Source organism: Protopterus annectens, chromosome 4.part1 (assembly GCF_019279795.1).
Source record: "Protopterus annectens isolate FY-2018-M chromosome 4.part1, PAN1.0, whole genome shotgun sequence".
NCBI classification, from domain to species: domain Eukaryota; kingdom Metazoa; phylum Chordata; order Ceratodontiformes; family Protopteridae; genus Protopterus; species Protopterus annectens.
Window position 1 is genome coordinate 952,164,089 of NC_056734.1, and position 19,014 is coordinate 952,183,102.

Genomic DNA, 19,014 nt, shown 5'->3' on the forward strand with positions numbered 1-19,014 from the left:
GGCCCCCCCCAACCCCCGGCTACTTTTTTTCCTTTTCCCCCGGCCCCCCACCCTTGCTTCCACCCCCCCTAGCCCCAATTCCCACCCACCCCCAGGAGTCCTAGCCTTATAGCTCAATAACCCAACCTCCTGCTATATCCACCAATATCCCTCTCCACCTAATTATTGACACCATCAGTCTCGCCAATTTCGTTAATATCACAATCCCTTCCTTTATGAAAACTGATCCACCCTGTTAACCCCCTGTTTTCCTATCTCTATCATCACCTGCCTCTAGGACCACACTTCCCCTTACTATGCATAAACCCACGCATTCTTAAATAGTCTCCTCCTCTCTTCTTTCATACTCCTAAACGCTCTTCTTTCATACTCCTAAACGCTCTTCTTATTTCATACACCCTCACTTTCTATGAAAACAAAAACTTAACTGAATCTCAGCTAACAGTAAAACAAAACTACTCGCTATGTTTACACCCCACAAACACACAGCAATATAACATCTTCCTACCTCATACCTTGTTTCCATAGAACTACACATATCAAGTTTTTCTAAAACAAGAAACTTTTTCCCATTTTCTTCCAAACTTTCCAAATACTTACACAGTCACCAGCCACTACTCCTTTATAGCGACATTCACCCTAACCCAGGCCCAAACTACCTCCCTAGTATCCCTCCGCTAAACCAAGCTACACTTCGAGGTAAATCCTACCACCACACCCAGCTCTCTTCATATAGCCCACCTAAATATCCGCAGCCTAAATAATAAAATTACCAAACTGCATGCCCTACTTGATCTACATTCCTTTGCTGTCTTATGCCTAACTGAAACCTGTCTTAACTCATAAACTAAGGATGATATAATCCCACCGGAGTATAACATCCTCAGACTTGACCGTCCAGTCAAGTGTGGTGGTGTAGCAATACTCTACAAAACTGAATTACATGTTACCCAACTAGATACCAAACCACCCTCACCAAGTAATAGTGAAATCGTAATCACCAAACAACAGCTTAATACAAACAAATCCATTTACATAATCTGCTGATGTTCTTCATCTCACATTGTTGCTGCAGTCTCTTGCTACTTGGTACGCTGTCCCCGGTCGGCCCGGTCACCAAAGAGTTGATTTTTCCGTCATAAGGCGCATTAAACCGACGCCTGGTGGACGCCAGGGTATAAATGCGCATGACCGACCGCCATATCCTTTTCAGTCTTTTTTTGCTGCAAAGGTCCTAAGATGCAGAAAGCAAATTTATGAGTGCAGGTTGGCGTCTCTGAGATTTTCTCCGAACCGGAGTTTCAGACCGAATCCAAGTTATTGGCTATGTACTCTGCTGCTAGAATATTTTGGTTTTTCTGCCCTCAGTATTTCGCCTGATGTCAGAAAAGTAATAACTGTATTTCTTGGCGGAAGTTTGATGTTCGCATAGGATCAACTTCACAGCTTGTGTATACCGTGGTTTAGGGCCCGAGCACGACGTTGTGGGGTAAGTTCCTTTCCATGGCGCCTAGATTTAACCAAACGTGGATTATGGAAGAGAGGTAGGCGTGCGTGAGAGTTAGACTCCTTTCATGCGCCAGTTAGTCTTCGAAGTGTGGCCGAGCAAATGCCGCTTCGGATGCTCCCGAGACGCCCGCTTTTTACCTCAAGAAGCTTAAGCGACAAAACACTCTGTGCCTAGGGTTAGAGGGGCACCAGCTTCCAATTCGGACGCCGGTTCTTTAGGAGGGTACCTAAGCTGTGCCAGAGGCCCAAAACAGAAGCTTTCCCCAGAGTCCCAGGGGGGAGACTTTGCTGTTGCTAACGAGCTGCATGTGTTCTTCACAGGAGGTAGGCCAGGCTGAAGGGGCTTCCTCAGTGTAGCTGTTCTCCCCTCTCTGCCCAAGGTGGTTGTGGCTCTTCCCTCACTGTTACATAAAAAGGCTTCCTTCCAAGAGTAGGCCAGGTTCCCAGCTGTAGCAGGTGCTCCTCCCAGTACTTCATAGGCCCTGTGCCCAAGTGAGAGACATACATGCTTAAGATGGCTTGAAGATTTCGGACCACTCTGATTAGGGGTTCTCATGTCCTCCTGACAAAAAGGCCCAGGGTGGATCCTGAATTTGGGAATTCTTGAACAGGATTCTGATATTTCTTGAGTCTTCGGCTGAGGATTTGCAGGAGTTTTCTCATTATTCTGATTCTGATGTGGGATGACTCCCACCCCTTCAAGCTTCTCCTCCTGGAGGATTTCTCATTCTCAGAGACTCTCCATGCCATGAGGGAACATTTTAAATGGGAAGGTCAGGATTTCTCTGATTCCGGGAAAAGACTTAGGGGGAAGTCTTTTTACTTTTACTCTCAGCATAGGCCTTTAGCTATACCCCTGTTCTTTCTGTGTGGTGGAAGATGTGCTTTTTGCAGAGGCTTCCCTTAACCCCTGACTCTTTACCTCCCGGCTTCCTGTTAAACCGACAGATACTATAGGGTGCCTGAAGTTTCACAAGTATCTTTTTAAAAGCCCTAGGGGCAGTATCCAGGAGACAGATTAAAGCCGGCTCAAGGGCCTAAAGGGGTTGCTGGTTTGTGGTTAAAAATCCAGTTCCTTTCAGGACAAAGAGGCAAGAGCTTTAGACACAGATGGGGTAAGAAAGTGTATACTTCCTCAACTTTTTGGTGAAGCCATGGAGGGCTTTAAAATTGTCAATTCCACATGCTGAGATATCAAATCTATCTCCTTTCACAGTTAAAGTCTGCTGTAGATGCTCGGCAGAAAGGTATTGAAATGTAAGGAGTTGAACAAGATCTGGTACATGTGTCTGAACAGGTGGGTAAGCATTCCTCAGCAATGTGGTTTTGATGCTGTAAGCAGTGCCTCTTCCAGGGTGGCTGCCACTGGTACTGTCCTTCGCAGGCACGCCTGGTTACCGGATCTGAATTTAGCTGAACATGTTAAGTCAAGGATCTTGGATGCTCCTTTACAATCTGATGTGTTGCTTGTCTTCATTTTGTTGAAGCCAGTTTGTTGAAAATGGAGGACAAAAGCTAAATCTATGCACACTGTTAAAGATTTTTTACAGGTCTCAACCACACCAAAGTTGCAGAAGTAGAAACTTAGCCAAGGCATGCGGACATACCCTTCTTAAGGATTCCCAGCTCCAGGGGTAGGTCTAGGCGTGGTAGGGGCAGAGCTCAGGGTCCCTTTAGATCCCAGGACAGGGGCCTCACCTGCACAGTCTTCAGGGAGGGCAGGGGTCAGCCCTTTCTAGTAGCAGACAGACTCCAATACCCACCTTTCAATTGCCAGAACTCTCATCAATGCCTCGTGAGCACCTTTGTAGGAGGAAGTGACTGACACTTTTCAAAGAGAAATTGGAGTTTAATTACGCCAAGGCACAGATGGGTATTGGATATCATTCCACCACTTAAGTTACAGATTTTATTTCCACTACCTTACCACCGCCTTGGCTCAGCACATGCCAGATATTCCGCCTCTCAACACAACATTGGAAGCTCAACAGACAAATATCCATATTGACACAGATAGGGGCTTATACAACCGGGTGTGCCTATGGCAGAAAGTGGGGTCTAGGATTTTACCAGCTATCTTCCTAGTACCAAAAAAGGGGAACACGTGGAGATTCAATTCTGGATTTGTCTATCCTCGGGACACCTTTCTGGACATCCCCTGCTTCAAGATGCTGACATTGCAACAGCTTTTACCCTCCCAAGGCAAGGGATCACTGGATGGTAACTTTTGGATCTCCCAAGAGGCTTACCTTTCTACAACCCTATCACTCTAGGCTGCAGGAAGTATCATGGCTTTTCGAGCTGGAGATCTCGGCACTATCAATTCTCTGCATTAAGCCCTTGCTTCTATCCACTGTAACCCAGAGATTCACCAAAGGTCCCATGGCTCCAGTGATAGCTTTTTTCAGACGGAAAGGAATACAGAGATTTACCCTTATTTGGACGATTGCCTGATCTCTGGCCTCATAGGGCAAGGACCCAACTTCTACAGCATTTAAAGTATGTGATAACAGTGCTATGAGATGCCTAGGGTATTCCTTGTGAACTAAACAAAGTCCAGTCTAGTACCCTCTCATAGGACATGTGCTTTCTGGGTGTGAGACTGAATACAGCAGCCCAGATGGCCTTCTTGGACCCCGGACAAAACAGAAAATCTTTTCCTTTACTTCCAACAACTATCACATCAGTCCGGGCTGACTGCAAGGACAGTCCTCTCAAGCCTTAGGGTTCAGTGGCATCTAGTAGATTCTGGTATGCTTCCCTAATGCCAAACTGCAGTATGAGGGAAGCTGGCTAATGCGTATCTCAAGAATCTATGGACACAGCACTGCCATACGAGATCTGGACACTGTCATTCCAATAATACTCTTAATCCAAAGGAAATTTGTGGTGGGCTCAGCAATGTCACCCAAACAAGGGACTTTCTGTGACCCGGCCGGAGGCAAGTCAAATTCTAACAACAGATCGCCTCAGACAAAGCTTGGGGGCCTCATCTCAATGGAAAATGGGATACAGTGGACAAGTGGCTCTGCCAGATCATTACAACATCTACACATATCAAATTTAAAGGAGATGTTAGTTAGTCCAGTTTGGCATTAACAGCCTTCAAGGACCATTACTTTTCCAGGGACAGGTGTTGGATTCTAAACAGACAACACATTAAACGTCATGTGGTACATCACCGCAAGCAAGGGGTACACATTCTTACCCTCTATGCAGACAAGCAATGATTCTATGGGAAACTGCTCTCAGTCTACAACTGGAGCTTCAGGCAAGGTTTCACTGCCGGGTGCAGAACCCCTTAGCAGATGTGTTAAGCAGGCAAATCCTATGGATCCCCTACCGAGTGTGTAAACTGGATCCCTCAGGTATTTGTAGCAAGTAACAGGTGTCATGGGGAACACCAGACATAGATCTGTTCGCTCTCCTTTCTGTGAAACCACCAGCTGCCAAAGTTTTGCACAAAAAGGATACACCTAGGCAGCTTGGAAGAGACGGATGCTCTTTCTTTCAGTTGGAAAATCTTCATGTATACGCCTTTTCCACCACTTCCTCTACTTCTAAGGGTTCTGGCTAAAGGTAAGCCAGGACAAATCTCAAGAATGATCCTGGATAGCTCCAGATTGGGTCCTCGATACAGCATTGGTACCCACTACCGAGAAATCTAATAAGGAAACCACCGTAATGTCTCTGCCTTTGATTCCTCAACTGTTATCTCAAAAGGACCTGTCATTTACTCAATGTCAGCTTTCACTCTCTTCATCTCACAGCATGGCATATCCTGTTTTAGCTCATAGCAGGGCTGCAACTTAACCTCAACAAGTTTTGAATGTAAGATTATGGAAGCTAGGAGACCTCAGTACAAGTGGAAAGTGTAGCGGACAAGTGGAAGGAGATTTTTGCTTTGAGTGCAGCAAAGGGTGTGGATGTTTGTTCTGAGCCTGAATTCAAGTACTTTTCTATATCTTTATACTGAGAGTTATTGGATAATGGTTTGTCTTTCTCTTCCATTAAAAATTCATGCTGCAGCAATTTCAGCTCACTATGTATTCTGTCAGATCCACCTTTGTTTTCTCATTCGTTGTTCAAGCAATTTCTCAGAGGGGCAAAGAAACATAAGACCTCCCACCTAAGAGCTCCTACTCCGCAGCTTGGGGACCTCAATTATGTGTTGAAAAAAGCTCACTCTGCCACCTTTTGAGCCTGCAGTAGCTACGGCTGAGTTAAAATATTTGTCGTATGGAAGACTGCTGCTTTTTGTTGGCCATTACCTCTGCAAAGAAGGGTTTCTGAGTTGCAGGCCCTTATGGCTGCTGAGCCTTTCTTGATTCCTCCATAAGGATAGGTATCTTTACGCGACTAACCCCTTCCTTTATGCCTAAGGTGGTCTCGCAAGTGTGTCCTTAAACCAGTCTATTTTCATTCACGCTCACCTTACCTTATGCAGACCTCCCCCAAAACAGGGGAAAAGATCTTGCATACTTTGGACGCGGCACAGACAGTTACGCTACTACTTAGATAGGGACTAAGGGTTTCAGGCAGTCGTGAACAGTTGTTTGTTTCGTTTGCTTTTAGGCACTCAGGGCAAGCCTGTGTCAAAGCAAACTCTTTTCCAAATGGATTGGGTTTTGCATTTCTTTTTTGTTATTCTCAGCATGGCAAGCAGATCCCAACAGGGATCAGGACCCTTATTCCACTCAGGGCTACTGCCAGCCCCACAGCCTTTCTAAGGAGAGTGTCAACTAAGGACATTTTGGAGGCAGCTACTTGGAGTTCAGTGCACATATTTCTGCTAAGCACCTCACCACCTTCCTCTACTCTAAATCTAGGGCTGGGCTTCCTGCCACTGCTATTCTACAGGGCATTTTTGACAGCCCCTGCTTTTCCTATTTGATTCTGCCATCCTCCCTTACCTCTGCTTTGGGGAATCTACCTGAAGTGTAAGGACTGCAGCAATGTGAGTATGAAGAACATAGTAACAGTTTTGTACCTACCATAAATGTAGATAAATCAAGATCCACATTGCTGCAGTCCACTTACCCTCCCTCCGCCCTCTGGTGTTTAGGGGTGGTTGTGTGGTTAGCTTGGGTACTTTATTAGATAATTGTTGTAGTTGTACATAGTTTGGGTGTGGGGTGTTGTAGTGTTTGGTAATTTTTGATTTTACCCTGTTTAGGGTCTTCTGGACATCTGGGTGCAAAGTGTAAAAGACTGAGGAGTTATGATCGCCCGGGTCATGCGCAAGATGCACGGCGGGCCTACCCTGACCGCCCTGGCGCTAGTTTAATGCGCTTATGATCAAGCGCCAGCCATATACTTTGGGTATTCTGGCCGACTCAGGGACAGCGCTTATACCCAAGTGTGGTGACTGCAGCAATGTGGGATCTTCGAGCCACATCTACATTTATGGTAGTAGGTGCCAAAACTGTACTTTACATCCCCCCAGGCAATAATATTAATACTCCTTGGAAAATATACTTGAGCTGGTTTCCACCTCCCTTCCCCGTGAGGAAACTATTCTCCCAGGGAGAGACTTTAATATTGATTGGAATTGTTACATTTCCCCAAAACCAACTTCTCACGTATAAACCTTTTATGGCTTTTAATCAAACCATTACCATCCTTGTTAGAATGTGAATTCAGGCTCCAAACAGAGCAACTCCTTGACTGGTTTCTTAGTCAATAGTAACCCCTGGCTTATACCACGGGCACATACTACCTGTGGATGTGATATCAGCCAATTCTCACTCTGCCCATTTATATTACCACAGACAAAAAACCCCTATCCTCAACCATACAATTCTTTTCGTGAACAACCAGGAACAAGCAAAATATTTCTGAACTAAACTTCCAAATAGAGCCTCAAAGCTTGCAATTGGTCTCCCAAAATACTTGACTCTTGATGAGGCAGTTTCCTACTTCAACAACAACAAATTCCCTTCTTCTGGCAAATTCTCAAACCACCATGTTTCACTTGATCAATTAAAACCAGAGCAAAAGCCTGCTCCTTGCTGCTAACCAAAGAGTACCAAACAAAAATGTTACAGAGAAGTAGAATTTGGGGCCAAATGGCATAGTTTCTAAAAAACACGCTTTGACCACCTCAAACCTTTAAACAGCTTTTAAAATGAAACAAAAGAAATTAATACTCCTAGACAAGAAAAAATATTACTTGAAATTCCAACACACACAACACCATTGTAAACCCTCAAATTTCTGGTCAAGTATCAATAAATTACTACATCCAGGTAGTTCTAAAACACCCACCCTTGTAACCTCACCAGAGTACAATTCAACCAAATTACTGACACTTTCAACAATTTTTTCTCTGAGACTGTCACATCCCCTAGCTAAGACCTTGTCACCCGGATCCACCCAGGAACTCCGGCTTTGAACAGTAAACCCCCACTTTCAAATTGCAACCTGTCTCAACAGATCTCATCCACAACCCTACTTTGGAAACTTAAACTATGTTCCTCACTCCTTAAGTTGACCTCTCCTCCCCAGCTGAGTATCTACAAATTGCAGCTGGAATTTTGGCTCATCCTGTTCTCCATCATTTTAATAACCTCGAACCATAAATGAAGTGCTCTTTATCCCATCCCTCTGGAAAGTCTCCCTCATATCATTCCTCTTCATAAGGGGGTAACACAATCGTAACTCTCCAACTTCTGTCCTATAACCCTCATTCTTCTCCTTTAGCTAAAAATCATGGAAAGAGTTGTGTCCATCGGCAGTTGCTCTCTCACCATCTTCTCCAAAAACAATCTTCTAGCAGACTGCCAACACAGTTTCAGACCTTATCACACACACAAAGCTACTGCAATTTTTATCATCTCACATAAGACCATGTTAATAAAAATCATGGGCCAATAACTTGCTGTCCTCCGGCTTCCTCTTTAGACCTCTTCAAGGCCTTTTTGATAGTGGTTAGTTGCTAGCCATAAACTCTTACTAAACATCCTTAAATCTCTGGTATTAGACTCCCTGTAATCCAGGTGGTTTAATTCCTACTTCTAGAAAATAGACAAAGCAATTCTTTTGGGACAAATCACATATCCTCTCTGTTTTCCCCATCATAATTGAGTCCCACAAGGTTCCATTCTTGGACCACTCCTCTTTTCTGCCTTTTATTGATGATCTAAATAAGTCCTTCCACAAACCACCCGCAAAGACCAATATGCTGAAGACTCGAGCAGTGATATGTTCAGCATCTTCCCCAGCTGAGCTTCTCTGCTAGACTACTACCCAAAAAGTATTTACAAAGCAGCTGAAAACTGGTTCTATCAATATCTGTTCCTCCTATAAAACACCACCAGAAGCGAAGGCTGAATAAACCAGAATCCACAAAGTGTGTGCTTTTAGCTTCTTTTTTAATAAAAACTTCTTCATAGAATGGAGTGCATCATAGCTGACCCTCCTTTTATACACACACCAGTCTTTTACTCCAATGACTTCACAATTTGTTAATAAATCAGTTAATGACATCGTAGTAATTGAATTACATAAATACAAAACAAATCAATCTATCGATTAAATCTCCCTTCTCACCTCATATAAATACAACTCCAAGAATGGCCACCAATTACATCATATATGTTTATAAAATGTGTGTGTATTCACAGCTGTGTAAATAACCTTCTGCTTTTAATCTTAATATAGAGAGCTGATGGAAATGACTGACGTATTCAAACCTGGTTCTTGTGTTGCATTGGTCCCTTAACTGCCACCTAAATTCCCAGCTAGCCTCTAGGTAGTCAGCTGGAAAGGCCGCCCACCTCTTTCAGCATCTAGCTTAAACTTGCTCTATAGTGCAAAACTTGGAAATAATGTCCTTCGGTTGTTTTTAATATGCAAAAGCCAGGTGACATTTTTGATGTCTTGTTTTTGATGTCATAATGTTGGTATATCTCTACTTCTAAATGCATTAATCGCCTTTCCTATGTAGAAACTGGGGCAATAAATACTTGGGAACATCTTTGCTAACAACAAACTGTCTTACTGTTACACAGTAAATATTTTTCATAGGCCAAATTCTCCCATAATTTGGAAATATTGATCCTGCCTCTATATATATTGACATTGCATGTTGAAAACACATTTTAAACATGCCTTCTTTCCATAATAAAACCATCATGTGACCTCTCTATCATGTTTCTTTTTCAAAGTTGTCTTTTTTTTGTATACAATGCAAAGCACCTTTCCCACTACATCTGTATATTCCTTTATTCATGTTAAATATATTCCAATTGTTGTAAAATTTGATTGGATATCTGTAAACTGCTTGTTATATTTAAAAATTGCAGCTTTATTGAAAGTTTTTGGATTTTGTACCTCACTTGAATGAACAGTTTGAATACCCTTACCCAATAATGAAAAAAATTTGCCCATTATTCCTTTTATTGACTACTTACTTGTAAATGTTTTTCTGCAAAAACTGGGGATAGCCTCTTTGCTAGTTATTATCAGTAAGGATGTTAATTTGGTCAAGAAATTCACAATAGTTTGAAATCATCCTAGCTAGTCTTAATTTCCTTGTCCTTCTTTTACTAAGGCCTTGATGTATAGGGTGAAAACTTTCAAAATGCAGCAGTGTATTTGAGTATGTGGGTTTTCTAAATATAGTCGCCTCAAAAACATTTTTGTCCAAGTTGTTTTTACTTAATAGTAATATCTCTAAATAGTTCATTTTATCTAATGAGGTAACGCGGAAAATTCTAAAAAGTCTGCACTTCTTCATCAATAAAATGCCAAAATTGTTTTAGTAGTAAGTTCCTCACTATTATTCCAGATAAAATAATTATGTCATCTAAATAACGTGCCATAATAAGTCCAATATTTTGCAAAGTGACTCATTAAATGTGTTCCACTTCTCAAAATGCCAAAACAATAGTGTGCTTAGGAGCACATATAGCCCCCCCATAGCTACTCCCTTGCACTGTTTGAAAACCTGCTCTTCAAAAACTATGACACATTAGTTTTCAAAATTAATTCCATCAAGCTTCTAATAGTTAAATACGGTCGGTGTGGTAAAGTTCTTAATATGTTGGCACAAATAGGAATATAAACCATTCAATGCCAATATTATGTAGAATTACTGAAAAACAGGTCCTTAGATGTGCCTATTGTTACTACAAAATCAATGTTTCATTGTACATTTTTCTATTTATTTCTCTTTTCCCTCAAGTCCTGGTAAGAATCTTTCATAAATCCAGTTGCAATTAGAAAGAGTATTTTGTTAAAGTTGTGTCTATAAATTTAGCAACAAAGCATGTCTTGATGCTTTGAAGCCAACAATGGGTCATCTTAGGGGATTTTCTAAATCTTTATACTTTTTTGGAATTCCAAAATTGTAGGTATTTTTGGGTGTTTCCACATCCATATATGAATGTTCCTCTAAAGAAATTTGTCTATTCATAAGAAGTTCTTTCTAATAATATATCCACTTTTCTATATATAACGTAAGTTCTTCCTCATTGAGACTAATTTGACAATGTGTCTCAGAATGTAAAATACCAAGTAATTTGTCAATGTATGAGTTCTTATTCATAATGACCAACCCACCCCCCTCTTGTCCAGTTTCATATCTATAATTCATTGTTGTTACACAACTTCTGTACTAACTCTTCTCCTTTATACTCAGATGATTTTCTATCTTACTACGGCCATAAGAATTGTTCTTTTTGTTTTTAAATATCTTCCCCTAATGTCATATATTCGTGATAGTTTTTCTAACGCCTGTATTACAGGACAAAGGGGTGGATTAAATACACTTGGCCTTTTTATTCAAATGTATGTTACTACTGTCTTCAGTGGCTATCTTTAAAACAAAACTGAAAAATTCAGTTTTCTTGTATATAACTTTAAGTCAATTAGAATATCATCTAGTAAAAGCTCTGTTACTTGGAATTAACAAAGGATAAAATCCCTTTTGTCAAAACACATCTGCACATGTTTGTTAAGTCAAATGTCACTCTAGTTATACAACCTTAAAATCATTTCACTTTTGTTGTTACAAACAGTTTGTTTGAGCAGAACTGTTTCTTCAAAATTGGAGTTTCTCATAAGTCCAAGCATCAAACACATCTAAATTGTGCATTAATACATGCCCCTCCCTCCCTGTGGTTGTGATTGTAATAATTCAGTACCCCCTCTGGTTCCCTTAGTCGCTTCTGACCTCCTCAGAGGGGGGAGTTCTAAAGGGTCGGGGGTAATCTGTCCCTTCATTAAATTCTATGCTATTGTTACCACTATTATAATAAATTTGGCCTTAAATTGACTTCTAGGTGGGGGTAAGTAGTGCTCTTGCTCTCATGTTGTCAGCAATACTCATTTTCATCTCTTTAAGCTTTTGTATTTCAATCAGCAATGTATAAATCAATACTTTTTAAAAATGTTGTTGAAGCGACTGTGTCCTTTTAAGTTCAAACAATAAATTTCTTTTTATGTTATTGTTAATACTCTGATTTTATCAAACAGAATTACCATTTTCTGTCGGGTGTCCTTAATAAGGCCCCCCCCTTTTCTTTTTTAAAAAAAATTCAAACCGCCATTCCTAGTACCAAAAAGGGGAACACGTGGAGACCAATTCTGGATTTGTGTATCCGCAACACCTTTCTGCACATCCCCAAGTTCAAGATGCTGACATAGCAACAGCTTTTACCCTCCTGGGCAAGGATCACTGGATGGTAACTTTGGATCTCAAGAGGCTTTACCTACATGTCCCCATCACTCTAGGCTGCAGGAAGTATCTGCGTTTTCGAGCTGGAGATTCACACTATCAATTCTCTGCATTGCCCTTTGGCTTATCCACTGCACCCAGAGTATTCACAAGGTCCTGGCTCCAGTGATAGCTTTTTCAGGCGGAAAGGAATACAGATTTACCCTTATTTGGACGATTGCCTGATTCTGGCTCAGGGCAAGGCGAACTTCTACAGCATTTAAAGTATGTGATAACAGTGCTAAGATGCCTAGGGTATTCTGTGAACGAAACAAAGTCCAGTCTAGTACCCTCTCAGGACATGTGCTTTCTGGGTGTGAGACTGAATACAGCAGCCCAGATGGCCTTCTTGACCCCGGACAAACAGAAAAATCTTTCCCTTTACTTCCAACAACTATCACATCAGTCCGGGCTGACTGCAAGGACAGTCCTTCAAGCCTTAGGGTTCATGGCATCTTGTATTCTGGTGCTTCCCAATGCCAAACTGCATATGAGGAAGCTACAATGGTATCTCAAGAATCTATGGACACAGCACTGCCACGATCTGGACACTGTCATTCCAATAATACCTTGCATCCAAAAGGAATTCTTGTGGTGGGCTCAGCAATGTCACCTAAACAAGGGACTTTCTGTGACCCGGCCGGAGGCAAGTCAAATTCTAACAACAGGCGCCTCAGACAAAGCTTGGGGCTCATCTCAATGGAAAATGGATACAGGACAAGTGGCCTGCCAGACTACAACATCTACATATCAACCTAAAGGAGATGTTAGCAGTCCAGTTGCATTAACAGCCTTCAAGGAATTACTTCTTCCAGGACAGGTGTTGATTCTAACAGACAACACAACCGGCCATGTGGTACATCAACAAGCAAGGGGTACACATTCTTACCCTCTATGCAGACAAGCAATGATTCTATGGAAACTGCTCTCAGTCTACAACTGGATCTTTCAGGCAAGGTTTCTGCCGGGGTGCAGAACTCCTTAGCAGATGTGTTAAGCAGGCAAATCATGGATCCCCACGAAAGTGGAAACTGGATCCTCAGGTATTTCAGCAAGTAACAGTGTCATGGGAACACCAGACATAGATCTGTTCGCTTCTCCTCTAAACCACCAGCTGCCAAAGTTTTGCACAAAAGGATACACCAGGCAGCTTGGAAGGCGGATGCTCTTTCTTTCAGTTGGAAAAATCTTCATGTATCGCCTTTCCACCACTTCCTCTACTTCTAAGGGTTCTGCTAAAGGTAAGCCAGGACAAACCAAGAATGATCCTGATAGCTCCAGATTGGCCCGACAGCATTGGTACCCACTACTGAGAAATCTAATAAAGGAAACCACCATGGCCCCTGCCTTTGATTCCTCAACTGTTATCTCAAAAGGACGGTCATTTACTCAATGTCAAGCTTCACTCTCTTCATCTCACAGCATGGCATATCCTGTTTTAGCTCATAGCAGGGCTCAACTTCCTCAACAAGTTTTGAATGTGATTATGGAAGCTAGGAGACCTAGTACAAGGAAAGTGTATGCGGACAAGTGGAAGAGATTTTGCTTTGGGAGTGCAGCAAAGGGTGTGGATGTTTCTGAGCCTGAATTAAGTGTGGCTCTTCTATATCTTACTGAGTTATTGGACAAGGGTTTGTCCTTCTCTTCCATTAAAATTCATGCTGCAGCAATTTCAGCTCACTATGACTGTGATCCACCTTTGTTTTCTCATTCGTTGTTCAAGCAATTTCTCAGAGGGGCAAAGAACATAAGACCTCCACGAAAACTCCTACTCCAGCTTGGGACCTCAATTATGTGTTGGAAAAGCTCACTCTGCCACCTTTTGAGCCTGCAGCTACGGCTGAGTTAAAATATTTGTCATGGAAGACTGCTTTTGTTGGCCATTGCCTCTGCAAGAAGGGTTTCTGAGTTGCAGGCCCTTATGGCTGTTGAGCCTTCCTTGACCTTCCATAAGGATAGGGTATCTTTACGCGACTAACCCTTCCTTTATGCCTAAGGTGGTCTCAAGTGTGTCCTTAAACCAGTCTATTCATTTACCTACCTTTTATGCAGACCCCCAAAACAGGGGAAAACATCTTGCATACTTTGGACGTGCACAGACAGTTACGCTACTACTTAGATAGGACTAAGGGTTTCAGGCAGTCGCAACAGTTGTTTGTTTCTTTTGCTTTAGGTACTCAGGGCAAGCCTGTGTCAAAGCAAACTCTTTCCAAATGGATTGGGTTTTGCATTTCTTTTTGTTATTCTCAGCATGGCAAGCAGATCCCAACAGGGATCAGACCTCATTCCACTAGGGCTACTGCCACCTCTACAGCCTTTCTAAGGGGAGTGTCAACTAAGACCATTTGGAGGGCAGCTACTTGGGGTTCAGTACATACTTTCTCTAAGCACTACCACCTTCTCCTCTACTCTAAATCTAGGGCTGGGTTTGCCACTGCTATTCTACAGGGCATTTTGACAGCCCCTGCTTCTATTTGATTTGCCATCCTCCCTTACCTCTGCTTTGGGAATCTACCCAAGTGTAAGGACTGCAGCAATGTGAGATGAAGAACATAGTACAGTTTTGTACCTACCATAAATGTAGATGTTCAAGATCCACATTGCTGCAGTCCAATACTCCCTCCGTCCCTCTGTGTTTAGGGGTGGTTGTGTGGTTAGCTTAGTACTTTATTAGATAATTGTTAGAAGTTGTACATAGTTTGGGTGTGGGGTGTTTAGTGTTTGGTAATTTTTGATTTTACCCTGTTTAGGGTCTTCTGACATCTGGGGCAAGAAAAGACTGAGGATATGACGTCGGTCGTGCGCATTTATACCCTGGCGTCCTGGCGTCAGTTTAATGCGCCATGACCGGCGTCAGCCATATACTTTGGTATTCGGGCCGACCAGGGACAGCGCTATACCCAAGTGTAAGGACTGCAGCAATGTGGATCTTCGAACATCTACATTTATGGTAGGTACAAAACTGTACTTTACATCCCCCCCCAGGCAATAATATTAATACCCTTGAAAATATACTGAGCTGGCTCTCCACCTCCTTCCCGCAGGAAACTATTCTCCTAGGAGACTTTAATATTGATTGGAATTGTTACATTTCCCCAAAAACCAACTTCTCACATAAACCTTTATGGCTTTAATCAAACCATTACCATCCCTGCTAGAATGAATTCAGCTCCAAACAGAGCACCCTTGACTGGTTTCTAGTCAATAGTAACCCCCTGGCTTATACCACGGGCAATACTACCTGATGATATCAGCGACCACTTGCCCATTTATATTACCAGACAAAAAACCCCTATCCCCAACCATACAATTTTCAGAACAACCAGGAACAAGAAATATTTCAACCAAACTTCCAAATAGAGCTCAAAGCTTGCAATTGGTCTCCCCTAAAATACTTGACTCTTGATGAGGCAGTTTCCTACTTCAACAACAAATTCCTTCAAATTCTCAACCACCATGCCCCCACTTGATCAATTAAAACCAGAGCAAAGCCTGCTCCTTGGCTAACCAAAGAGACCAAACAAAAAATGTTACAGAGAAGTAGAACTTGGGCCAAATGGCATAGCTCTAAAAACACGTTTGACCACCAAACCTTTAAACAGCTTAAATGAAACGAAGAAATTAATACTCCTAGACAAGAAAAAATATTACTTGAAATTCCAACACACACAACACCAAAACCCTCAAATTCTGGTCAAGTATCAACAAATTACTACATCCAGGTAGTTCTAAAACACCCACTCCTTGTAACCTCACTCAGAGTACACCCAACCAAATTACTGACACTTTCAACAATTTTTTCTCTGAGACTGTCACATCCCTAGCTAAGACCTTGTCACCTGGATCCACCCAGGAACCTTACTTCTTGAACAGTAAACCCCCCACTTTCAAATTGCAACCTGTCTCAACAGATCTCATCCACACCCTACTTTGGAAACTTAAACTATGTTCACCCTTAGCTGACCTCCTCCCAGCTGAGTATCTACAAATTGCAGCTGGAATACTTGCCTATCCTGTCTCCATTTTAATAAATCGAACCATAAATGAAGGCTTTATCCCATCCCTCTGGAAAGTCTCTCATATCATTCCTCTTCATAAGGGGGGTAACAATAACGAACTCTCCAACTTCTGTCCTATAACCCTACTTTCTCCTTTAGCTAAAATCATGGAAAGATGTGTCCATCGGCAGTTGCTCGACCATCTTCTCCAAAACAATCTTCTAGCAGACTGCCAACACAGTTTCAGACCTTATCACAGCACAGCTACTGCACTCTTATCATTCACAAGACCATATTAATAAAAATCATAATAACTTGCTGTCCTCCGCTCTCTTTTTAGACCTCTTCAAGGCCTTTGATATGGTTAGCCATAAACTCTTACTAAACATCCTTAAATCTCTGGTATTAGACTCCCAGGTAATCCAGTGGTTTAATTCCTACTTAGAAAATAGACAGCAAGCAATTCTTTGGGACAATCACATATCCTCTCTGCTTCCCATCATAATTGGAGTCCCACAAGGTTCCATTCTTGGACCACTCCTCTTTTCTATTTTTATTGATGATCTAAATAAGTCCCTTCCACAAACCACCTGCATTCAATATGCTGAAGACTCGACAGTGATATGTTCAGCATCTTCCCCAGCTGAGCTTCAGACTACTACCCAAAAAGTATTTACAGCAGCTGAAAACTGGTTCTATCAATACTGTCTCCTATAAAACACCACCAGGAAGGAAGGAATAAACCAGAATCCACAAAGTGTGCTTTAGCGCTTTCGTTTTTTAATAAAAACTTCTTCAGAATGGAGTGCATCATAGCTGACCCTCCTTTTATACACCAGTCTTTTACTCCAATGACTTACAATTTGTTAATAAATCAGTTAATGACATCGTAGTAATTGAATTACATAAATACAAAACAAATCAACGCATTAAATTCCCTTTCACCATATAAATACAACTCCAAGAATGGCCACCAATTACATCATATGTTTATAAAATGTGTGTGTATTCACAGCTGTAAATAACCTTCTGCTTTTAATCTTAATATAGAGCTGATGGAAATGTGACTATTCAAACCTGGTTCTTGTGTTGCATTGGTCCTTAACTGCCACCTAAATTCCTTAGCCTCTAGGTAGTCATTGAGGCGTCCACCTCTTTCACCTAGCGAAACTTGCTCTATAGTGCAAAACTTGGAAATAATGTCCTTCGTTGTTTTTAATATGCAAAGCCAGGACATTTTTGATGTCTTGTTTTTTGATGTCATAATGTTGGTATATTCTACTTCTAAATGCATTAATCGTCTTTCCTATGTAGAAACTGGGGCATTGGGAACACTTTGCTAAATAAACAACTGTCTTACTGTTACAGGAATATTTTTTCTTGTATACAAATTTCCCATAATTTGGAATATTGATCTCCGTTCCCTCTATAATATATTGACATTGCATACAAAAACACATTTAAACATGCCTTTCTTTCCATAATAACCATCATGTGACCTCTCTATCATGTTTTTCAAAGTTGTCTTTTTTTGTATACAATGTTAGGCACCTTTCCCACTACATCTGTATATTCCTTATTCATGTTAAATATATTCCAATTATGTTGTAAAATTTGTCTGATATCTGTAAACTGCTTGTTATATTTAAAAATTGCAGCTTTATTGAAAGTTTTGGATTTTGTACCCCCCCCCACTTGAATGAACAGTTTGAATACCCTTACCCAATAATGAAAAAAATTGCCCATTATTCCTTTTATTGACTACTACTTGTAATGTTTTTTCTGCAAAAACTGGGGGATAGCCTCTCTTTGCTAGCATATCAGTAAGGATGTTAATTTGGTCAAGAAATTCACAATAGTTTGAAATCATCCTAGCTAGTCTTACCCCTTGTCCTTTTACTAAGGCCTTGATGTATAGGGTGAAAACTTTCAAAATGCAGCAGTGTATTTGAGTATGTGGGTTTTCTAAATATAGTCGTCTCAAAACATTTGTCCAAGTTGTTTTTACTAATAGTAATATCTAAATAGTCTATTTTATCGAATGAGGTAACGTGAAAATTCTAAAAAGTCTGCACTTTCATCAATAAATGCCAAAAATTGTTTGTGTGTCTTCACTATTATTCCATAAAATAATTATGTCATCTAAATAACGGCCATAATAAGTCCAATATTTTGCAAAGGGACTATTAAATGTGTTCCACTTCTCAAAATGCCAAAACAATATTGGCAAAAATAGGAGCACATATAGCCCCCCCCCATAGCTACTCCCTTGCACTGTTTGAAAACCTGCTCTTCAAAAACTATGACATTAGTTTTCAAAATTAATTCCATCAAGCTTCTAATAGTTAAATACGGTCGTGTGTAAGTCTAATATGTTGGCACAAATAGGAATAAAACCATTCAATGCCAATATTATGTAGAATTACTGAAAACAGGTCCTTTACGTCTATTGTTACAAAAATCAATGTTTCATTGTACATTTTTCTATTTATTTTTCCTCAAGTCCCAAGAATCTTTCACAATCCAGTTGCAATTAGAAAGAGTATTTTTAAGTTGTGCGTCTATAAATTTAGCAACAAAGTATGTCTTTGATGCTTTAGCGTCAACAATGGGTCTTAGGGGGGGATTTTCTAAATCTTTATAATTTTTGGAATTCCAAAAATTGTAGGTATTTTTGGGTGTTTCACATCCATATATGAATGCTCCTCTAAAGAAATTTGTCTATTCATAAGAAGTTCTTCTAATAATATATCCACTTTTCTATATATAATGTTCTTCTCATTGAGA